This window comes from Desmodus rotundus, chromosome 5 (assembly GCF_022682495.2).
Source record: "Desmodus rotundus isolate HL8 chromosome 5, HLdesRot8A.1, whole genome shotgun sequence".
NCBI lineage: Eukaryota > Metazoa > Chordata > Mammalia > Chiroptera > Phyllostomidae > Desmodus > Desmodus rotundus.
The window spans coordinates 158250020-158272550 of NC_071391.1; the positions used below are offsets into that span (position 1 = coordinate 158250020).

At 40.6% G+C, this 22531-nt stretch overlaps 1 long non-coding RNA gene across 1 annotated transcript; it reads left to right on the plus strand.

Moving 5' to 3' along the window:
* The first annotated feature begins 11234 nt into the window (after nucleotides 1-11234).
* Nucleotides 11235-17491, plus strand: LOC123478988 (uncharacterized). Its single transcript, XR_006654424.2, has 3 exons — nucleotides 11235-11284; nucleotides 15621-15730; nucleotides 17120-17491. It is a non-coding gene; the product is annotated as an uncharacterized lncRNA (long non-coding RNA).
* The last annotated feature ends 5040 nt before the right edge of the window (nucleotides 17492-22531 follow it).

Below are 22531 nucleotides of genomic sequence, written 5' to 3' on the forward strand. Positions count from 1 at the left end.
GGGCTGAAAAATTTATTCTAAAGAAAGTGACCTATAATGTGACTTTGAGAACAAGAGTGAACCAATGGAAGGGTCTAATATTAATAACCCATTAATAACTTACTATTTGGGGCAAGTAAGCAAAGCCAGATGTTAGCCGAAATGTCTCCCAGTTGGGCCAGAGCACGAACATTCCCAATCCAGGGTAAGCACTCCAGCTCTGTGCCCGGGAGTCGGAGTGTGGGCCAAGCCGCCCAGCTCCCGCTGCCCCATCGGAGCACCCTTAAAAACAACTGACGGAACACAAAATAAAAGACATGTTAAAAACCAAATTCTTCCACACACATACAGACACACACGGGGGAAACAAATAGGCCTGGTATTAATAACCTCAAATTCTTTTGTATTAACAACTCAACTCTATTGGTAGCCCACCAAACTGATGGCCTGAACCCTTCCAGACTCATTTAAGAGACTCGAGGAGTTGGATTTACTTCTCAATGGCCCATTCATCCTTTGACATTTACTCTGTAGCCTGCACAGTTATAACCTAAAGCTGGATCTCATACATAAAAACTGACCTCCAGCACCCAGTACTTCTGCCAAGTCCCAGGGAAGGCTCTGGGAATAACTTAGAGTTTGCCATAGTGACAAGTTTAAGATTCAGTTATTAAGTGTAGTAATTTATTTTTACTGTGTTTGCAAAATGGCTTTCACCCAAACTAACTTCACTCCCCTTCACAGCCAAAAGGCCTAAGATAGCAATGGTGATCCTCACAGGGACACGACTGCTCGCTCGCCTTGTTTAATGCCACGTCAAACAGAAGGATTTCTACTGGACTCAGATGGAGACATTTCTCTCTTGCCTTAGTTTGGGCAAAAAAAATTTTTTTTGATTTCCCTCAGATAGCCGTAATGGATGGTGAGGACGGCAGAGTAATCAGGCCCAGCTCAAGGCAAATGCCAAAAGTTTCCCAGAAGGATAAATCTTGTTTCCTGCCTTACTTCACAGAATTAAGCCTTAAACAAGTCATGTTCTGTGGCTTGGATGTGGTGTTTATATCAGCTTTGGTTCTCTGGCTTGTGGTTGGGAACATTGTATTGGTCTGTAACCCAGGACGGTTTTCCTGAAGCAAGAAATCACTGTGCCGGTATCTCTACCTCCCATTCCATTTTATTTGTTCTATTAATACTAGCAAATGAGCTCTGAATGGTCAGTGGATCACAGGAGACAGTGACATTCACCAGGTGCAGCCTGCAAAACCAATGATTTAGCGCTCTGCTTTGGTAACTGTCTTTCCCAGGAGCTGTATGAAAGATGCCTCTTCATAAAGGATTTTGTTTTGGAAAATAATAACAGCACCTCATCTGTGCACAGCATAGTCTCAGTGGGTTCAGGAGGAAAACTTCTCTGTAGAGCTCAGGGTAGGCTTGGAACTTGCGGTCTCTCAGTGTCTTAAATGAAGCCAAATCCTATGGGGATTGCACTGGTTTATGGTTAGTAACAGGCGACTTCCTGTTTCGAAGCAAAATGGGCTTGAAGAGGCTTATAAAAAAGACTCAAAAGGTTTCTTGGACATCAAATGACTCTAGTAAAACATTTTGATGAGTTAAGTGTAAATGCATCAGCAGCATACGGATTAAATTCCCTTCTAAATAAACATGAACAGAGAACATGTTTGGCAAAATGCATTTTGAGTTTTGCAAAACTGAAAACATTTGAGGAAGGAGTGTGAGATATTCGATGAACTCAGAAAGCAGCCGGATTGCCCATCCTGCACTTGAATATTTTCTTTGGATGTTCTGCAGATGTCAAATAAATTAGGACACAGATATTAAAACCAATGTCTGCTGCAGAAGTGATCAGCTGCCCTTCACTTAGGAGGGTGTTTCTGTGGATACCCGGTTCGTGGCTGTGTGCATGACGAGAGTCCCCGGGGACCCGTAACCCTTTCCTCACTCACAGGCTTCATCTCTTTCCTGGATTCTGTCCTGCAAGACCTGTTATTCACGACTCTCGCATCTGCTTTCCTGCCGGTGAGATATTTTGACTCCCCAGGGGGATTCCTACTTTGCTGCAGACCAACAACGAAGACTCGGTGCCACCAGGCAGATGGCAGCCTTGGCGTGGTGTGGGCCAAGACCTGTTACCCAGAAGCCACTGCCCTCGTCAAGACTCTCGTTATCTCTCCCTGTCTCTTTTTTCTGACTTGCAAAACACATTAGTCTTTTGGGATGGTAGAAGTACAATGGGAAAGAAAGACTAAAGCAGAGACAGAGTTTGAACAAAGCCTTGACTGGATTTGGGAACTAGATGTAGAAAGAGATGGTCCAATGTCACCCCAAGGGCGGAGTTTGGGTGATCCAGTCCATGGTGAAGCCATTGAATGAGAAAACCGTGTTTAGAAGTCTCTTGGATTATAAATTCTCACGGTGGGTGGGGAGGGAGGAATACACATTGACATTGTTTTTGTAAACAGAGCAACAAATTGTCAAATCATGGGAGAAATCACAAATATGTGGGTGCCACTACCTTGCAGTCTAGAATCCTGTTGACTCATACACATTTTGCTTTTGAACTTATATGTGCAGAAAGCAGATTCTAAGAAAATCAACAGGCAAATAAATAGCAGTTCTTTTGTTTAAATACTTAAAATTTAAAGATTTAATCCAGTCTATTTTAGCAAATGATGATGCTATTTAGAGATAACTGACAACCCATCACCCAATCAAAGATATACGGAAAATTGATATGCAATTAATTAGAAATATCGAAAGCCTGTGAAGGGAGTTCTTAGTTCTCACTTGGGGTTTATTCAACAGCTTTACAACTGCCGGGTCTTCCTTCCTGCTATCTTTCTGTGCTCATTAAACGGCTTCCTCGTGAGGGCCATGATGGGTTCCAGGCTGTTGGCCTCGGTTCTCTCTACTTTCAATTTATCCTACATATGGTTGCCAGAGTTTTCTTTCAAAAGGACTAGTCTTGTCATTCACCTGTTCAATAATCTTTGATGCCTACCAGGTGTCTCAGGAATAAAGTCCAAATTCCTTAACTTGGTGTTCAAACCCTTCTGGTCTGGCCCTAATTCACCTTTCAGTTCACGTCCCACCACCTCATAATCCAGTCATACCAGACAAATTCCCCATTCCCAGATTCCACATGTTCATATGTTCTCCTGGTACTTGGTACTTCTCAGCATTTTACACACTTATAAATATTTAATACATTATTTGTTTAAATATTTTTCCCTACTAGACTGTCAGTACATGGGTGGAGGGTGTTTGTTCTGAGAAATGTGTATCCATCCTCAGGGTCTAGCCCGCCTCCTGGGATAGAGTAGGTGCCCTGTGACATCTGTGGACTGACAGTCACCTCTCTGTGTCTCTTGGCTGTGCAGTGTCCACACTGCACTTGCTGAATTGCATGTTTATTGACCTGATCTTCCTACTGGTACTTTTGAGCCCAGTGGGCAGAAGATACGACTTAATTTATGTCTGTATCCTGGAATCTGGCATAACGCTTAGTGTGTATGCCAACTTTTGGATAAAGACTTGCTAAGTTTAAATGAAGAGTATTTGCCGCTATATGAGGTTTTGCAAAGTCATGTCACTTCTGATGGTAAGTCTACAGGCATGATAGCAATTTTGCGATGTAGCTCTCACTTTTGAATCCATGGGAATGTTCTAGGGTAGACCAATCACAGACCGCACACCAATCTGTGTGACAACCTGTTTTGTAAACAGCTTTATTGAAAAATTAATTTTCATATGGCCTATGTCTGCTTTCACACTACAATGGCAGTGTGAAAGTAATTGAGTAATTACAACTGAGTAGTTGAGTAATTGAGTAATTGAGTAATTACGGAAATCAATGACCCCTAAGGACTAAAATATTTACTGTTTGGCTCTTTAGAGATAAAGTTTGCTTATCACAGTTCTAGAAGACAAATAATAATAATGATATCCACTACCTAGAGTGGTTATGATAATTAAATGATGTAACATCTATTCTGTATTTAGCACAGTCTTTAGCACATATAAATTGTCCAGCGATTGTTAAATATTATTATCATAATGTTAGAATTATTTTTTAACAGTCAGAAATATGAAATAGCAAGCCAGCAGGAGTTTGACACAGGCCACGTTACAGACAAGTGTGGGGATGGGAGGAGCTGGGCTTTGAGAAAGAAGCAAACTGCAAGGCAGATAAGGTGTTTATTGAAATGCCGTTTGAGGTACTCCATGATTGTACTGTCATGCCTCTTATGGACATTGCAGGACTGGGGCTGGAAATCAGAGCCTGAAAGGTCTGTTGCATATAATGGAGGAGCTCAAATAAATCTGTTCACTGTCTCTGGTCATTCTGACCAACTTGACTTGTACAACTTCTGGAAAAGAATCACCAAAAAGAACACTGACCTGCAAATTGTAAGAACCCTGGGAGGAGGTGTTAACACAGAAATGGATCCCCAGATCAATGAACATATAAAGAGGTGATCAATGTCATTAGTGATTGGGGAATGCTAATCAGGACCACATGAGGAATTCGTTAACAAGGAGATACATTTTACAATTGGTACATTTAAAAAATAACTGACATTTTCAAGTGTTTGGAAGGGTGATCAGTAGAATTTCTCTAAGTTTCCTGATGGGAGTTTAAATTGGTGCAACAGCTTTGGAAAATAGCTTTGCATTACCTTCTAAAATTGTATGGTCATATGTCCTATGACATAACAAGTGTCGTCTTGGATATGCGCCCAACGACACCCTTGCACACGTACAAGAGGAAATGTGCACATGAATGTTCACAGCAGCCTTACTTTTCATAGTGAAAGCCGGAGTACCCATCAGCAGAGGAACTGACAGAGTGTGAACAAACCTCTCCTATATGGTAATCCAAACAGGCGAACTACGACAATGGGAGTTCACCTTAGTCATATAAGATTAAGTAAAAAGGAAAGAAGTCACTAGATAGCCCCAAAGCATAGCATAGTACATTTCTGTAAAGTTAAAAACTAAATAATATTTGTAAAAGAATATATAGAGATGTAATAAAAATAGAGCAAGGAAATAAACAGGATTTAGGATGGCAATTTCTTAGTGTATAGGGAGGCAGTTTCAAAGATTCAATTAAGAAGTGTTTGTAAAGGGTGTTGGTTGATGTATTTATTCCTTTATTAATTCAACAAATACCATTAAATATTATATATTAACTGCTGTTAAATCATAAAAAGTTCGAGCACCTATTAGGTTGAAAGCACTAGGATAAGTAGAGGGCAGAGCCATGTAAAAGACGGACATACAACAGTTGCCTTTGGAAGGCATGTATTCTAATGGGAGAAGAGTCCTGGAGAAGCCCAGGCCTCTCCCGCTGAGTTAGACTGATGACATTCATTCATGGAAATAGAGAGGAAGAGCTTTCCAGAATGTGTTCCTGTGGGCAATAAATAATAATAAATTCACAGACACCTGAATGTAGCAGCCAACTGACACTCAGGAAATATACATATGTTATATATTTACGCAATCTGGGAAGAAAATACATAAGGACATTGGTTACCACCCTACACCATTCACACATGACTCCTCTTCTAGCACCGGGAAATTATTTTAATCGATACATTCATTCAATAAATACTTCTTGAGTCTCCACTATATATGAGTCACTGGGTTTGATCTTTGACGGTCCTAAACAGACTCAGAATTAACCGCATGCCCAGCAGCAATAGCTAGAGAAGAGATTTGCTATCAAATGTTGCAGAACCGTGGGTTCATGTGAAACTATATACCGGTAGCTGGCACAGTCTGTGCATGACGTTTTCCTAATGATTCATGGAAGTGACAGGTTTTCACAGAGCATGACTCCTTGCATTTCAGTTGGGGAGTTGCTCATTGCTGCATTTTAGGAGCTCAAAAATCTAACTTGTTAATGAAAAAGTCAGAGCCGCTGGGTCTAACATGAAAGACACAGGAGCCACCGGGGGGACAGGCTTCCTTGTTTTTTCCTGTATGACTCAGCTTCCTCTGTAGTTGGTCCTCACAACTCTTCCCTCCAACCTTCTTTGCCTACGTTCATACATCAGTGTCATCAGCTTCTGATCTCTTTCTCACCAGATGTAATAACGATATTCACAACTTCAGTTCTGTTTTGTTTTCAACCAACCGACTGCTGAAAGAACCAGCTAATGTATCCCCCAAGTTAGACTTGAGTTTACTGACAGAATAGGTAAACTGCTTCCCAGAGGCTGTGCTCCTCTTGAGAAATTGCATCAAAGTGGGAACTGCCTGTTTTAGTCTCTGCTAATCCGAACAGAGGCCCCTGCCATGAGCTGGAGCCATCCCTTCCTCTGCTGTGTGGACTCAGGACCCTGTCCACACTGCCCAGGATGCTCCAGCCTTTGGGTCTGCTGGTTAGTGAGGGGTCCCACTCAGTAAGAACCGCCTTGGTCTAATTTCAACCAGTTGTTACCACGTTACACATGAGGGAATGGGAACTAAACTTTGGTTGTAAGAACAGATGCTCCACAGAAACCCCTTGACTGGGATAGCAAATCCCTCTATCAGTCCGGGAAAAATAGTGACCGGAAGGAGAGAGCCAAAGATTGTCAGTCTAAACTGTGCAAGCAGTGGTTTATTTGTGTTGTGGGTGTTTTTCTCCTCTGTAAACACGTTGTGAAACCATGTTTTATAAACTGGAAATGTAAACACAGACATTCTCTTCCAAAAATGGATCTTTAGGACTTCCTTAGTGAACTTGCTTTTATTGTTTGTTCTGAGTTCTGAACTAGCATTAGTGAAAAGGTTACGCCTCTAGTGCTTGCAGTGGGAACCCCAATATCAAAGCGAAAAAATGTCAAAAAGGTTTTGAGGTACCGTATTAGAGTGCAAAAGTCATTTCCCTTCTCTTGAGAAAAACACACTTACACGGCGTGCCCTAATACTAGAGGAGGAAAAAAAAAGATCAGTGTGTGTGTGGTAGGGGGTGGGAGCTGGGAGGAGCTGGCACTTTGAAGAGAACTCTCCTTCAGCCACGCGCTCTGAGGTCTCTGCTCGTACCCACTGATATTTCAGTTCTCAACATCATTGCTGTATGGTTCTTGTGTTTTATTTTTCTCATAATATGACAACTTCTAGCCTGGACATGGATTGCTTTTAAAATGCTATGCTGATAGAGCCTAGAAGTATTCATGAGGCATTGAGTAAACATCAAGTCAACTGAGTGTTTCATCAAATTATGCACTTGTAAATAAATGGTCTTTTTGTGAAGAAGATGGTTCTTCCTTTATTAACTTACAAAGGGCTGGCCAGGGCTATGGCTGGCAGTATATCTGTTCTCAGCTCAAAAGCTCCCACTCTTTCCTCCTTAAATGATACTATTCAGCTGGATGGGAGAATTATAATATTTAAGAGGTCCTGGAAGAAGAACAAGGTTTTGGGGAAAAGCTTTTAGCATGTGCAGGCAAAGGAATGTACTCAAGTATTCAGAAATAGTTCCTCCTTACACATCTTCCTTCCACAAGAGGCAGAGCAGGGCCTCTAGGTCTCTCATGTAAACATTGCCCTATTTGGAGGTCCCCTGGGGTTTCCCTAGAGGGTCCTCTTTATTGAGAATGTCAAGGTTTCTATTTTTGCTTTATGAAACACATCCTTTGTCAATTGGCTTTGAGTCATATGTGCATCATGGGGACCTAAAAACACGCACACAGCATTTTGGTAGTTTTGCATTAAGTCAATTTGCATTTAATTGCAGGACCACGAACAATGTCTGCTGCCCCACCTCCACCCCTCCCCCAACTCTCTTCCAACCCCAGTCAACACAATGGAACAAATGGAGAAGGAAGGCTGGGTTCCAGTCATACCCTATAAGAACCCATCGGTTACAGATTTCCCCACCTTCTCTGCTCTCATAAGGTGGGGACATGTCCCCACTTTCCTCATGGACATCAGTGTCAGATACAATCTTTCCTTTCTGCTTATCATCTGTACTTCTCTTCAAAGACTTAAGCCCACATTGATGATTCCAGCACCCCAGCACAACCAATTGGTTCTTGGCCTCCTTAAATCTTCTGGCCTTAATCACAACCTATTGAAGCCAGTCTCAAGGTCGGGCAGCCTTTGGCATTGGTCATTAGGCAAATACGTGTCTACGTGTAAAAGACCATCACCAAACCTCCCTTTCCTTTTATGAAATCTACCTTTTTCAGTCCTTACACCAGCAATCTAGTGAGGATCCTTGATTTCTTTCAAATCTTCTTAATCACGTGTGTGTTTCCATCTTAAATGGAATCCCACAGACAATTATTCCAAATTCCTATAGTCTGCAGTGTCTGTGTTTCAGTTCATATGGACTCTCCACAGGAGAGCTTGCTGCAATCCTAGCTATGTTCTGAAATCGGCTGAAATGCCGTTGCTCCCTAAGCCCTCTCCCATGTTGTGCTGCCTGGCTTAACCTTGCCTTTCCTCAGCCCCAAACAGTACTTTCTGCATGTATATAGTATATAGCACTTCCTCCCCTCTGTTAGATATTTGAAAGCAGGGACTACATTTTGTTCGTATTAGATGCAAGTGATACTTATCAAAATGTGCTGTATATAGTAGGTATTGAACATTTTTCCAATATAATATGTAGTTATCAGTACAGATCGAGATTACTGAAATGTTCTCAAACATAAATGTTTTTATTTTCCAGTTAAAAAAAATGTGAAGTCATACTAAACAGGACTAGATTTTATTCAACTAAGTCATATCCATGGACCTCAATTACCTTGTCCTCACAGCAAACAGATGACATCTAAGACACTGACCCATGAAATCCTTAAGGACAAGAATGTGAATCACCATCGAAGTGAAGAGCAATTTAACAATAGCCAGAGGGGAGCGGGGAAGGGACAGTGGGGAGAAGGGTTTCAGGAACTACTATAAAGGACACATGGACAAAACCAAGGGGGAGGGTGGAAGCAGGGGAGGGAGGTGGGTTCAGCTGGGGTGGGGTAGAGGGGTGGGGAGAGAATGCAGACAACTGTAATTGAACAACAATAAAATAATTTTTAAAAAAAGAAAAAGAGAAAAAAAGAATGTGAATCACTCTGTCACCTCCTTCAGTCTTTGCTCACCTGGCAGTTTCTCACTGAGGTCTAATCTGACCGCCCTGTTTAAAGTCATAGCCCCTCCCAGAGCAGATATTAATCCCTTTCCCTGCCTTATTTGTTTTCCAGAGCACTTGTTACTTCCTAACAAATTATACAATTTACCCTCTATTTTGTTTATTGTTTATTTTTGTCTTGCTAGGATAATAAGCTCAACAAAGGCAGAAAATGTCTGTTTCATTCACTGCTGTATTCATAGCATTAAAACAGTGCCAGGTGCATAGTAGCTGCTTAGTAAATATTTGTCATTGTCAAAGATACTGTGGTCAGTGGCATACCCAGTATATTTGGGACAGAGAGGTCATTTTCTATACCCATTTCTTGTGTAGAACAGAATTACATCATTCATAGTCAGGAACCAAAACAGATAATAAGGACCAAAAATAGCAATGGCAAATTTATTGTTTTGATGCATGTAATTATATTTATAAAAGTAAATATAATAGTATGATTCAAGAAAGAAAAAAGCTCCACACAGCTATTTACTTAATAGTCATTAAATACACCTAACTGTTTGAACTTTGACTCTTTGGTTACAGCCTGATATAAAAATATTTCGTGTAAATAATTGTTTGGTAACTAGTAAGTGAATTTTAACAAAAACAAAAGATCTAAAAGACCTAAAAGACCCAACGACTAACTCATACCACTGATGTAATGTCTTGTGGCATTGATTTAGTCTTTAGTTTTGCAACAATTAATGAATTAAAAAACATAAATTTTGATCTTGAAGGTGTTACTCAAATTCAGTAAAATGCCCACGTGTGAACTAAAATGTGCACTTATCGACTGAAAATACCACATCTCACCATGTAGCCTGCACTCTGATGTAATTTCAAAAGTAAATCCAACCTGCAAGCAGTCACAGAAATCACTCAACTTTTGGTTCTGTCTTCAGAAATCATGATGTCATCATTGTTTATTCAAATTTACTATTTTCAACACAAGAATATCTAGTACCACAGAGGCTGGGCACAAACTGCACCCAAAACGAGCCCCAACGACTCTGAATCATTGAGGATGTATTTTCAAAACAGACATGTGCAGCCGGGTGCACGCGTGTCAGGACCGACTTGCAACCCGGAGCTCTCCGAATTAATGTGTGTAGAATGTTTACCGAAGAGAAAGCAATAAAAATGTACACATTTGCAGTTTATATATATGTGGAAATTTACATTACATATAGTATTTAATACATATTTATTTTAAATGTTACATGTTAATTTATATCATATTATATATTTAATATACATTTATACTAATATTACATAACCAAATATTCAGATAAATATATAAATGTATGTAAATGTATAACTAATAAATGTTATGAATAATAACTTGTTATAAATATGTAATTATATGTGTATGAGATATATATATATAATTGAAATCCTACAATCATTGCAACAGCTGTTTAGAACTTAGAGCAACACCATTTTTTTTCAGGGAATGGTATTTTATCACTGCTGCTATTTGGAATGGCTGGTGCACTGTGCTAATTAAAAAAAGTGGACCTACGTTACACCTGTTTTATTATTGTATTCACATTCTTTACAGACGGTGCCCAATTTCGTTGCTGTCGCTGCTTCCACTGCTACTGTACTGCTGGCTGTTCTCACCCATCTTTTATTCCCCAGGCTCAGCAGAGCCTCCCATTTGGCAGGTGGTCCACAAACGTTGACCACGTCCCGCTGCCTAGAGTTAATTTAAGTGGAGAGCGGTCTTCAGAAACGCGTCTCTAGGAGGTGAGCTTTTCCTGTTCAGAGGCCGGGGCCTGGGGTCAGAAGAGAAGTTCCCATCTCTTCAATCCAACCTCCACAGTGATGTGAGAGGGTCAGTCCCTCACCCACCTGAACCCCAGATACCCTGCCCTCAGCCGGTCCACTCGGGGCCATCCTGCTTATCAGGGAAGGTCGGAGGCAGCTTGGGGATTCTCCCTGGCACAGGCCTAGGGTTCAGCGGGACAGAGCTCCGAGTTTCTCTGCCAGGGCAGGGGCCTGCAGAGTGCTCAAGGTCCAGGACTATATTAGGAAATATATGCGCCCAGGGAACCACAAACATGTTTGTTTTCTTCCAGCACAGTCTGCTCTGCTTATCTCAGACACCTCCCTTTCTTCAGCAAAATCACAGTCCCGGGAGGAGTGTTCCCGTGGGGTTGGGTAAGTTTTTCCTATATCTAAATGAGGTCTTGCCCTTGGTATTTGTGAAATCATTTCAAAAGAAATCTTTTCTCTGAGACCAACAAATTGTCCTTTTAAAAATCAAACGAGAGTGGCCGTGTAAAGGAGGCATTTCTGAAGGTGAGTGCCGTGGGTTTGTGCTTGTCACTCACTGAAGTACTATTAGCAGGTACCTTGTGTTCAGTTCTTCTATCCAATCTTTCTGGCTGTGAATCCACTGTGCTTAGCGCCGTGAGAGCTAGGGCCGTGGGGGAGAGAGAAGACGGAGCACTGGAGTCAATGACCTTGGCCCCGTGCACCATTTACAGCCTTTGACGCTTAAAACAGTGCTTTGAACTAGTGGGACACAAGTGAGCAGATGAAAGCCGTCCTGTTCCTGCCTGATCTGCCCGATCACACCTGCTCTGAGGACTAGTTCTGCCCCGTGCCTTCCATGAACTCTGAGACAGCCCCCGACTCCTCTGGCTGCTTGTTATTAATGTAAGTTCCTCAGTTTTCAGCCAGCCGCAGAATGGTACTATTTCATTAATTAAAACATCCAATCATATACAGCAGTCAAAACTCTGAATTGCTTTTAAAATTAAAGCTCTCCCCAGCTTGGGCCTGTTCCAGGCGGGGGTTTTCAGTGAAAAGAAGGGAGAGTGGCCTCTTCTCTATTTCCCTCTCTTGTGTTGGTACCTTCCCTTCCTCAGCTTGAGCTCCAAGGATTTGACTCCTGCAGAATGGGGAGTAGAGAGATGTGGGGTGAACGGCAGGAAAGGCCTTACATGGCTGGTACCCTTGGATGCGCTGGCAGTTCTTTCTGGCTTCTGTCTCTCCTAGATGCTTCTGTGGGTTCTTTGGAGACCCTCCCTCATCACCAGTGATTTCTCCTGGCAGTTCTCTGTTGCTGGTCACTAAGCATCCCCTTGAGCCTGAGGCCATCTGCAAGAAAAGCCTCTAGCCTCTGTCTGCTGAGTCTGCTACCTCTCCAGGTGGCGGCAGGGTAGCACTTGCACAAGCCCAGGCAGATACCCTCTCATACAGTCTTTTTTCTTCAGCATGGAGGTGGAACTTTTTGCCTTGAGGTCTTACATAAAACGCAGACAGGGTTTAATTATAAAACTACAATAACAATCCAGTTCATAGTGTCTACTGATTTTCAATTTAAAAAGTGCTTTTGAAAGCCATTTGTGCTTGGAGATTAAAAGGTTAAACGAGGCAACAAAGACATATAACTTAAAGAGCGCTTGTTTGATTCTGGGACAATAGATGTAACACTAAAGTAAAAGACTTTGACACTGAGAGGGTCTTAGTGGTCCTGAGACCTCTCCTTTTCTTCTAACCAAAATGCATGGGGGCCAGTGCAACCCCAGCCCCCTTGGCCAGGCTGCCCCTGCTCACTCACCTGCCATACTGCAGCGTAAGCCTGGGCGTTGCCGCACCTGCGTTTGTAGGTTCTGCGAGAGTATTGTACCAGAAAGGGAGCAAAGAAAGTTTTAGAGAGCTAGGTGATGAGGCTGTCCTTGAAAGAATCAATGCAGGATAATTATAAACAGAATTATGGAAAACTGGTCAATTAATCAGTTCACATGAAATCAGCTAGAATGATAAGAATATTCACAGTATGGAAAATTATGAATGTCCCTAGGTGTTGAATACGTACTCAGTAATGACAAGTGAAAATCCACATGAAGATGGGGACATAATACATTTGAAACTTTTTTCTTAAAAACTTCATTTCTGCCTGGTATGACAAATTGGTAGTTAACATTTCCTCATGGCCTAGAAATAGCTGATTGATGTCTGTAAGCGCGGTATACAAGGTTTATTCAGAAAAAGTCCAAATATTGTTAATATAAAAAGAATGGTTTGTGGGACATGATGTAACCTGGCAGCCAAGGAGAGTGGACTGGAATGCATATGTGTGAACGATGATGACTTCACTGTACTAGTCAGTGGGGATGGTAGACGCCACTGAATGAGCATGTGTACTGTGTGGCTGTTGCATTCAAAATGAGCAAATTTTACGTTAAGCTTGAACATACCTCTGCAGAAACTATTCAGATGATTCAGAAGGCCACAGATATGGGAAACCAGTGATTGGCAGCTTCCTCATGACAATATGCCCACTCATGCATCACGTGTCATGCAGAGTTTTTTGGGTGAAATATCAAATCACCCAGGGGACTCAGCCCCTCTACAGCCCAGATTTGGTGCCCTGTGGCTTCTGGATTTTCCAAAAACTAAAATCACCTTTGAAAGGGAAGAGATTTCAGACCATTGATAAGATTCAGGAAAATACGATGGGACGGCTGACAGAGATTGGGAGAAATGTGTGAGGTCCCAAGGTGCCTACTTTGAGGGGGACTGAAGCACCATTTTCCCATGTACAATGTTTCTTGTATCTTATATCTTCTTTGATAAATATCTCTATTTTTCATAGTACATGGCTGGGTACTTTCTGGACATACCTTGTTACCCTTAATACATATATTTTACCTACACAGATGGCTTCCCTGATTCTTGGAACACATTCCATGATGGTGTTCTTGACCTTCTCAGGTCATCTTTTGGTGACTTTTGTAAAGTCTTAGCTGATAAATACCTTTCTGGCATTGCTGGGGGAGGAGCTTGGCTAACACCTGCAAGTCATGGTCAGATCAAGGGCACTTCTTGTGAAAATGTGTCTGAAAGTGTCCTGTTCTTGGTTCCTTATACTGCACCTTTTACACTTTCTGAAAAATCATTTTGTTTGACCCTTAAAAAATGTATGGGGTTAATATTAATATTCCAGAAAAAAGAACAAGGCATATAAATGTTATATCATTCGTTCAACATCACACAGTAAGTAGTCAAGATGAGCATTTTTGCCCCTCATTAATACCTCACATATCTATCATGTTATAAAAAACTTCAAAGCAGAAACCTTCCCATCGGTTATCTGCTGATGTTCACAAATTTGTAACTTAGCCCAAGATCCCTGCTGCACAGGTGAAAACATGTTAGATCACACACTTTGTAAGTGTCAAGTTCCTAATTCAATCCAGGGCTTCCTCTGCAATACCACCTTGCATCTGCGTCGCGTGTTTTTTCTACTAATATGCACATCGCTTTATTCAATTTCAATGTAATTTATAATTGCACTTACTGAGAAATGCATAAATGTGGGGGCCACTTACTCCTAATCTCTTCTGTCTTACTTCCTCATTTAAACAGCCGGCAGCTTGAAGCACAAAACAGAATGAATTAAAAATCCAATGTGCATACTTTTTGTTTATATCACTTTCAGTGTTGGCTCCTAAAATACAAACTAGTATCAACAGTTTGAAATTACTGTGTGTTAACATTTTGTGTTTCTAAGCTAAGCTAAACATTTAAGCAAATTGTATTGCAACACATATTTGTTTTAACTCCAATACGACTGATATTCTTATCCAAGACATGTTAACAAAATTTCCCGTAGTTACCCATAGAGTGATGGAATGGAGTTAATGGAATATTTTGGTTTACAAGTTTGTGTAGAAGTAAAAATTTTACCATTTTTTACAACTCAAAAATTTGTGTTTTCTTTCCTACGACTTTGCTTTGTGTCAGATTATAAAAATCCTTAGGCTTCATCCAGCAAACATTCCACTTTAGCCTACAATTTGTTATAATAGCCCCTCAGTGGAAATATATTAACAAGAAGAATGTTATGAAATTGATTTCTTTCCTCATCCTACCATCAAATTTTACGGGAAAATAAAGACGAATCCCTGGCCTGTACTCTACTCTTGTGCAGATGGACAAGAAAAATCTGATCATTTAAATTTTATTTCGTATCTCATGAGGTGGCAACCAAATCTCTCCTCCGAACACAAGCTGATCCTATCATCACGGACACATTTTCTCAGGGATCATTTCACTTTCTCATCCCCTTGGAGAAACAATGAGCTTCAAACTTACTCAAATTATCTTCTGATCAAACCCTCTTCTGCATGATTCTCACAGGCATATCACTATAAATGTAAATTCCAATACAAAACATGCTTATCAGTGTTTCATATATGATAGTAAAAATTTACAACAAAATAAAATTTTAATAAAAGAGACTGATTTTAGAAGTTTTGATAGATCCTTATGGAAAAATAGTAAGGACCATTAAAATGAGAGGCCTATAAGGTTTTTTTTTTTTTTTTAATGACCTGAGGAAAAAATTGCTCATGACATAGGTTAAGTTTCTAAAAGTATATTATAAAAAATACCGTGTTGTCAGCTCTTAGATGCACATTTTCACCTTTTAACATTTAAAATTCAGAATGCTCTTAAAATTTACCGTGTCTTACTATGACAGGCCAGGTAGCAGTGACGGCGTTGCTGCTGGCACATGGATGAACTTGGCTGCTATTGCTGTTGGGATACTGGACAAACTGCCACTCCTTGTTGTATGACTCATGAAACCAGGTAAAGACAACTTTTAGAAGGAATACAAGTCCTGGGTGTTTCCCAAAAATCTCATATAAACTCCTTAGAGGAAAAATGTGCTGGCTATAAAACTCACTTATGGTGCAAAACTGAATGATTTTTCCACTGAAATTGGACGTAAGCAAGGCAAGGAGGCTTATGCTCACTATCTGTATTGAATACAGAACTAGCCAGAGTGTTAAGGTAAGAAAACCGCAACAAAAATCCTACAGATAGGAAATAAAAATATCATACTGTCTGTATTTGCAGAAGACTAGATTGACCACATAGAAAATCCCAAGTAATCTACAAAAAAATAACTGGTTGCTAGAACTGATAGCTAAGTAGTGTATCCATACAATGGCCTGCTGCTCACCAAAAAAGGGAATAAATTATTGACACACACACAAATGTGGATGATTTTGTTTAAATGTACCACGGTGCATGAAAGAAATCCACCTCAAAGATGACGTACTGTATGATTCCATCTGTGTGACATTCCAGAAAAGGCAACACTGTAGTGACTAAGAACAAATCCGTGGTTGCCAGAAATAGGGTGTGGGAGAGGGTATGGCTCAAAAGGGGCAGTGCCAAAAGTTTCCTGGGGTGATGGGTGTGTTCTCTATCCTGATTTTGGTGATAGTTACACAGATCTATACGTGTGGCAAAACTACAGAGCTGCATACTACAAAAGGTTCTTTTCTTTTATGTTAATTAAAAACCCTTAAATTAGATATGTATGGAAATCTACTTATGTAGCACAAATAAAAAGAAATTTTTTTAAAATGCCCGGCATCATAGATTTTCTGGACGGTATATAAACCAGTGGTATCTCTTAATCAAAACACCTTATGGTAATGAAACACAGCATACATACATTATTTTTTAAATATCCAGAAATCATAGGTGTTAACAGTGGTTGCCTTAGTGTTACCAGTGGACAGTCTGTCCAGAGTGCCGGGGAGTCTCCCCCATTGGCCAGGATAGTGGCAGGGGGAGGTTTTTCCACTGAGTGCATGGAAAGATAGAAATATCAATGGATAGGGCCTGAGCATGAAAACCTAGCATGCTCATAGGGAAAAGGCCCTCCCCACTCCTTACAGATAAGGGGTGGGACCAGTGAAGGCAGGTACACGGGCCATGGAAGTTGAAATAGTGCAGGGACAGGAGCTGGACCAAAGAGACCTGTCAGTCTAGCCTGGAAAAAAAAGGGATTGGTTGGGAGGTGGCTCACCTGAAACACAGCAAAGTTTGGGTAGTTGATTGGCCTCTTAAGAAAGCACACAGCTTGTCCCACACAGGAGCTGATATAATCCCAGGGGAACAAAGCAACACTCTCTAGCTCGTGGCTCACTGGCTCGTGACAGCACTCACACCGTGAACTTGAAGTTTCTCTCCAGGAGGAAGTCTCTCTCTCTTGCCCGCCTGGTGATGCACTAGCCTGTGCATTTGTGCCATGTCTTGCCTGGGAGCACACGACCACACCGCCCTCGCAGCCACATGGACCTCAGCCGTGCAGGCTCCACACAAAGGCTCCAGCAGGGAGCCTGAAATGAACAGCAGCTGGAAACAAGCCTACCTACCTGGATGGGGACTGTGACCACTTAGCAGCTGCCAGTGGGCTCCTATAACTGTACCTTAAATTGGAGAGGGAACTCTGGAGACTGGCTTTTGGCTTGGACTGGCTGAGGAGATGGGCCTTGGGACAGGAGTCGCCATTCTCCCAGATCACACAGCACCTGAATAAAACCTCTTTCCTTTTGCACCAGCATCTGCCTCATGAGTTTGGCTTTTGTGGCATCAGGCAGCCAAAGTCCTGTTTCTTTGTTCAGTTACATTAGGTTGTGGGATATACATATTTTTTCATGTTTTTTTTACAATGAGCAAGAATTCCTTTTATAAATAAAGTAGAATAAAGACAGCACTTAAAAAATTAACAACAGAGATTTAACCAAGTGGCCCCCGCCTGTCCTGATTCTGCAAATGCAAAGGGTCTCCTCCATGACTAAGGTGCAGTGAGGTGATTCATCGGACTTGGAACTTCCTGAAGGTTAGTTTAGTTCTTATTACTCACACCTACCCTCTCACCAGATAATTTCTCAAGATACACATATCACGAACAATCTGCAAGGCAATAATCAGCTTGGGATTATTTCTGGCAACTGTGAATGTGTTATAGTTGGAGAATTCCCCACAAAAGTAAAAAAAAAAATGAATTGTTATTTTTATTGGGGAAACAAAATACTGCCTTTGGCTGCTTCTTTTTAAAACTCTCATATTATGGGATGTAATCAGAAAGCCAGTATTTCAGAATATGCAGAGTAGTGCTAGTGCGGGAAATGCATTTGTTTTCTGTCTCTGGCCCTTCATACACAGACATCTCCACATGCCGGTTCCCTGAAACCCTCCCCTCCCTGTACTCCATCAGTAATGACTCCAGTAACAATAACTGTCAGGGGCTGGAATAGTAAACATTTCGTAAAAGCAAATGGCTTCCAAATGTGGGCTTTCAGGGAGCGTGTCCCTCGCAGCCCGACGGAGAACACTGGAGCAGGCAGAAACACTAAGACCGCTAAGTGACAGCATCAAGCAGCTCAGTCTGGGACTGTGAACCTAAAAACCCACGGGGAACCTCCCCTCTTGTTTTCCATACAAAGGTGATTTTACCTGGCTTGTTGGTTCACTACACCAAGAACCATCCTACAAGAGTTGCGGGCACAGCCGCTTGCCTGGCTGGCCACTTACAAATGTTTCTAAACATAGCCTGGCCTGGGGGCACAGGGGTGTTTGGAAGGAGGTAAGCTGATCAGCTTCCCTGGCCTTTGGGTCTTCTGCCTAGAGAAAAACCCCTTAATTGTACTAAGACTCCTACATTTTCAGAATGGCTACTGAATGTCTGGGAGTTACCAGTTTGGCTGACTAAGTCAGGAGCCTCGAAGCTGTTGATTTATTTACTTGTTTCATGGGTACTCAAAATATTGTAGAATATTAATAAAATGCAATATAATACTGGATTTAAGAATGATGTTTTCCAAACGTTTAAGGATGTGACTAATGGAAAAGGCAGTAACCAAAGAATTATGCACAATTTTATGAAAGCACTCGATCCTGAGGGCTGTCTGGCTTAGACCAAAATGACATCGAGGAAAACATTAACAACTTTCATTTCTGGTGCTGGAATTAGGAGTGATTTATAAATATTATTTATATGTTCCCAATTCTTTGTCTAGAACACATGTTTCTTTAAAGAAAAAATAAACACCTGAGAAGGAACAGTCTAAAATGTAGTTATCTCAAATTTTGATTTAGATTGGATTTTTATATTTTGATAAAGTGAAAGCATTCTACTTGAGGTCTATGTTATCAATTCTTATCAGTAACAAACATGTTATTTTAAAAAATATACATGTGCTATTAAAGAGTAAAATGAGGGATAATTGGGGGCACCTCATTAGAGGAGAAAATATTTCGTCCTATTAAAAAATTACTCCAAGCCACTCAGAGAGCGCTTCCGTTGGCACGTCGTGGCTCCGCCTCCCGCGTGCCCAGGTCAGGGTCCCGAGGTTCTGGACTGCTCCCCTTTAGAATTTTCTTGGGTTCCTAAGCAATTGTCTGGCCTTTCCCAGCTGACAAAAATTATTTCGTGGAAACATAGGACCAGCTCATATTACAGAACAAAAGAGATTGTTTTAAAAAGTAAAGAATTTCTAGTCTACAGCTTCCTACCCTGCGAGCAGGTGAATGAAGTTTGAGAAACACAGGGACATCTGAAGGTGACTGGAATAAGCAAAGTACAAAACAGGGCTCCCCTCCAGCCATGGGGCCCCGGGCACCAAAGCAAGCAGCTTCGCGGAGGGCTGTAGCTGCTGTCGTCTCCTCCCTGTTACAGCTGGAACTAGACGCAGGGGGCCAGGACTTCTGAGTAATTTACACAGATGCCAGGCCTTTTGCTGAGTGGGTCAGGCACACACCATCTTCAAAGGGCCCCCAGCCCAGTCGTCCCTTTGAAGAACTTGCTTTGCTCAGGAGCAAATATCAAAATTCTTGCTGTTTAATTTTTACAGAAAGCCACGGCACTGATAAATGAGAGCTCATCCATACATGTTTTTACTCTGTTACCTAAGAAACTATCTTCAAAACAGAAGTCCTCGTAAATACTCTGGAGATGCATCAGACACTCTCCGGCGCTGTGCGACATTGTGTATATTGTTTGGCAGCCGTTCATTGGGGGAAGATAAACTAGCACATTTTGCCAGGATTCTATTACTCTTGACCCTGACCTTGACTGGAGGCTGTTTCCAGATACACTCCATCTTAAAGACAGAGCCTACTCTTGCCCTGAGTTTCTTTCTTCTCTTCTCTTCGGTTGATTTCTCATTTGAACACAGCATTCAAGTGCGCCACGAAATCCTCCTCTTTAAGCAATGGGGGTTCACTCTTAGAGAGGACTTGATCTTGAAGTTCCCGATGCTGTATGAGAGCATGTTGTTAATGATAGATATTAAGTTGTACGGCAGACCTCTAGAACTTACTCATCTAGCACAACTGAAATTTTACACCCATGGAACAGCAACCTAAAAGGATTTTCCCATTTTGTGTGCAACTGACTAATATGTGAGGTGTATTTAATTCTTGCAGCAAAATACAGACCCTCCAAGTTGTTGGAAATTATTTTAAAATAATCACGAGATCATTTCTGACAAACAGGGATCCTATTATTCTACTATCTAAAGATGTAAAAATCTAATCAAATTCCAAAATGCAAAGATAAGTTATATTTTAAGCTGTTACTTTAAAAAAATATGACTAGGCAAATATTAAGAACAAATAAATAGTGTAAACATTAAAATCCTTCATAACCTCATCTCTGGGCAATGAAGGTTGCTGTGGTTTTTCTCTATGCTGTCTGGGCTAATACAGACATGCCCCGTGATATAGTGCTTCAATACAGTTGTGCATAGCTCTGTTGCTACTGTCTCTTCCTTAGTTACATTCTTAATATTTTTGAAATCAGAATTCTCAAATCCAGGAGTATGTTGCATTTTGTGATGTTAAATAATTCATTTAACTACTGTTTTCTTCCTGGGCATTATGCATTACATTTGTATATGGTCTGTCCATAAGGTATCCAGCCATGTAATAGGAAAAAATAGAGATATTTATTGAAGAAGACACAAGAAACATTGTACAGAGGACAATGATGCCTCAGTCCCCTTCAAAGTAGGCACCTTGGGACCTCACACAGTTCTCCCAGTTGCCATCAGCTGCCCCGTCATATTTTCTTGAATCTCATCAAAGGTCTGAAATCTCTTTCCTTTCTAAGGTGATTTGAGTTTTGGGAAAAGCCAGAAGTTGCAGGGCGCCAAATCTGGGCCATAGTGGGCTGAGTCACCTGGGTGATTTGATGCTTCACCAAAAAATTCTACACGAGACCTGATGGATGGGTGGGCATATTGTCATGATGAAGCTGCCAATCACTTGTTTCCCATAGCTGCAGCCTTCTGAATCATCCAAATAGTTTCTGCTTATGTTCAAGCTTAACGTAAAATTTGATACAGAATCTTTGTTCTACTTGCTCAGTCATTTTGAATGCGATGGTCACACAGTACACATGCTCACTCAATGGCATCTACTGCCCCCACTGACTAGTACAGTGAAGCCGTCATTGTTCACACATGCACATTCCAGTCCACTCTCCTTGGCTGCCGGGTTACATCGATATCACACAAACTGTGCTTGTTATATTAACAATGGCTGGACTTTTTCTGGACAGGCCTCGTATTTTTGATTATTTGTCAGCATACATTGTTTATTCCCCAGTAAAATCCCTAGGGCAATAAATGTAAACAAGTTTTAGCCCTTATAAGAACATTGCCAGCTTATCCCCCAAATAAACCTTTTTCAACATATTTAAGTGGTGTGCAAGAGTCTTTATTTGCTCATACATTTGACACACCAGGTGTTTTTGATCTCTACTAATATGACAGGCAAAGAATGGTAACTGTTAAATTTTTATTAATTTTGTGTGGGGTTAAATTTGTTTTCATATATGCTTTGGATATTTTAAAGTTTGTTCTTCATTTCTGTTTTTCCCCCATTTTTGACTAAGAAACTTTTAAAAGTTTCTTACATTTTTAAGGATATATAAAATATGAAGATATTAAGCTTAATATTAGTACAAAATGTTTTCCTATATTTTGCCTTATAGATTTTGAATAGAATTTTTTGAGAAAATATTGTGATTTCATTATAAATCCTCTTTGATTTTGTTGTGATTTATTTATTTCTGGTTGCTTTTTTTTTTTTTTTGGCCTTAGAGGTCTTGAGTGACTCCTGTACATCAAGACTCAAGGTCAGGTACCTATTTACCTAATTTTTCTGGTTCTTTCAGTGTTTCTCTTTTTATATTTAATTTTATATTAATTTAGAGTTAATTGTGACTATAAAATGAGTTAGGAAGGTAACTATATGTATTTAATTAGTCATCCTGTTTAATATTCCTGGTGAGTAAAATTTAATTTAAGAAGAATGGACATATATTAAACCCAATTTTCTCATCTAGAGACAGAATACGGTTCTTTTTTCATTTTAAAATTTCTTTGAAAGTTTGATTATGTTTTTATGTGTGCTTGAACATTTTTGTTGGGATGTTTTTATTATTAACATGCACAGATTAGTTCTTAGATCATCTTCAAGTGGATTTGTGTATTTACATGAGAAAAACATTGACTTTATTTTTATGTTATTGCAATACCTTAATTTTAAGTTATTATTAAACATAAGAGCATTTTAGTTGACTAA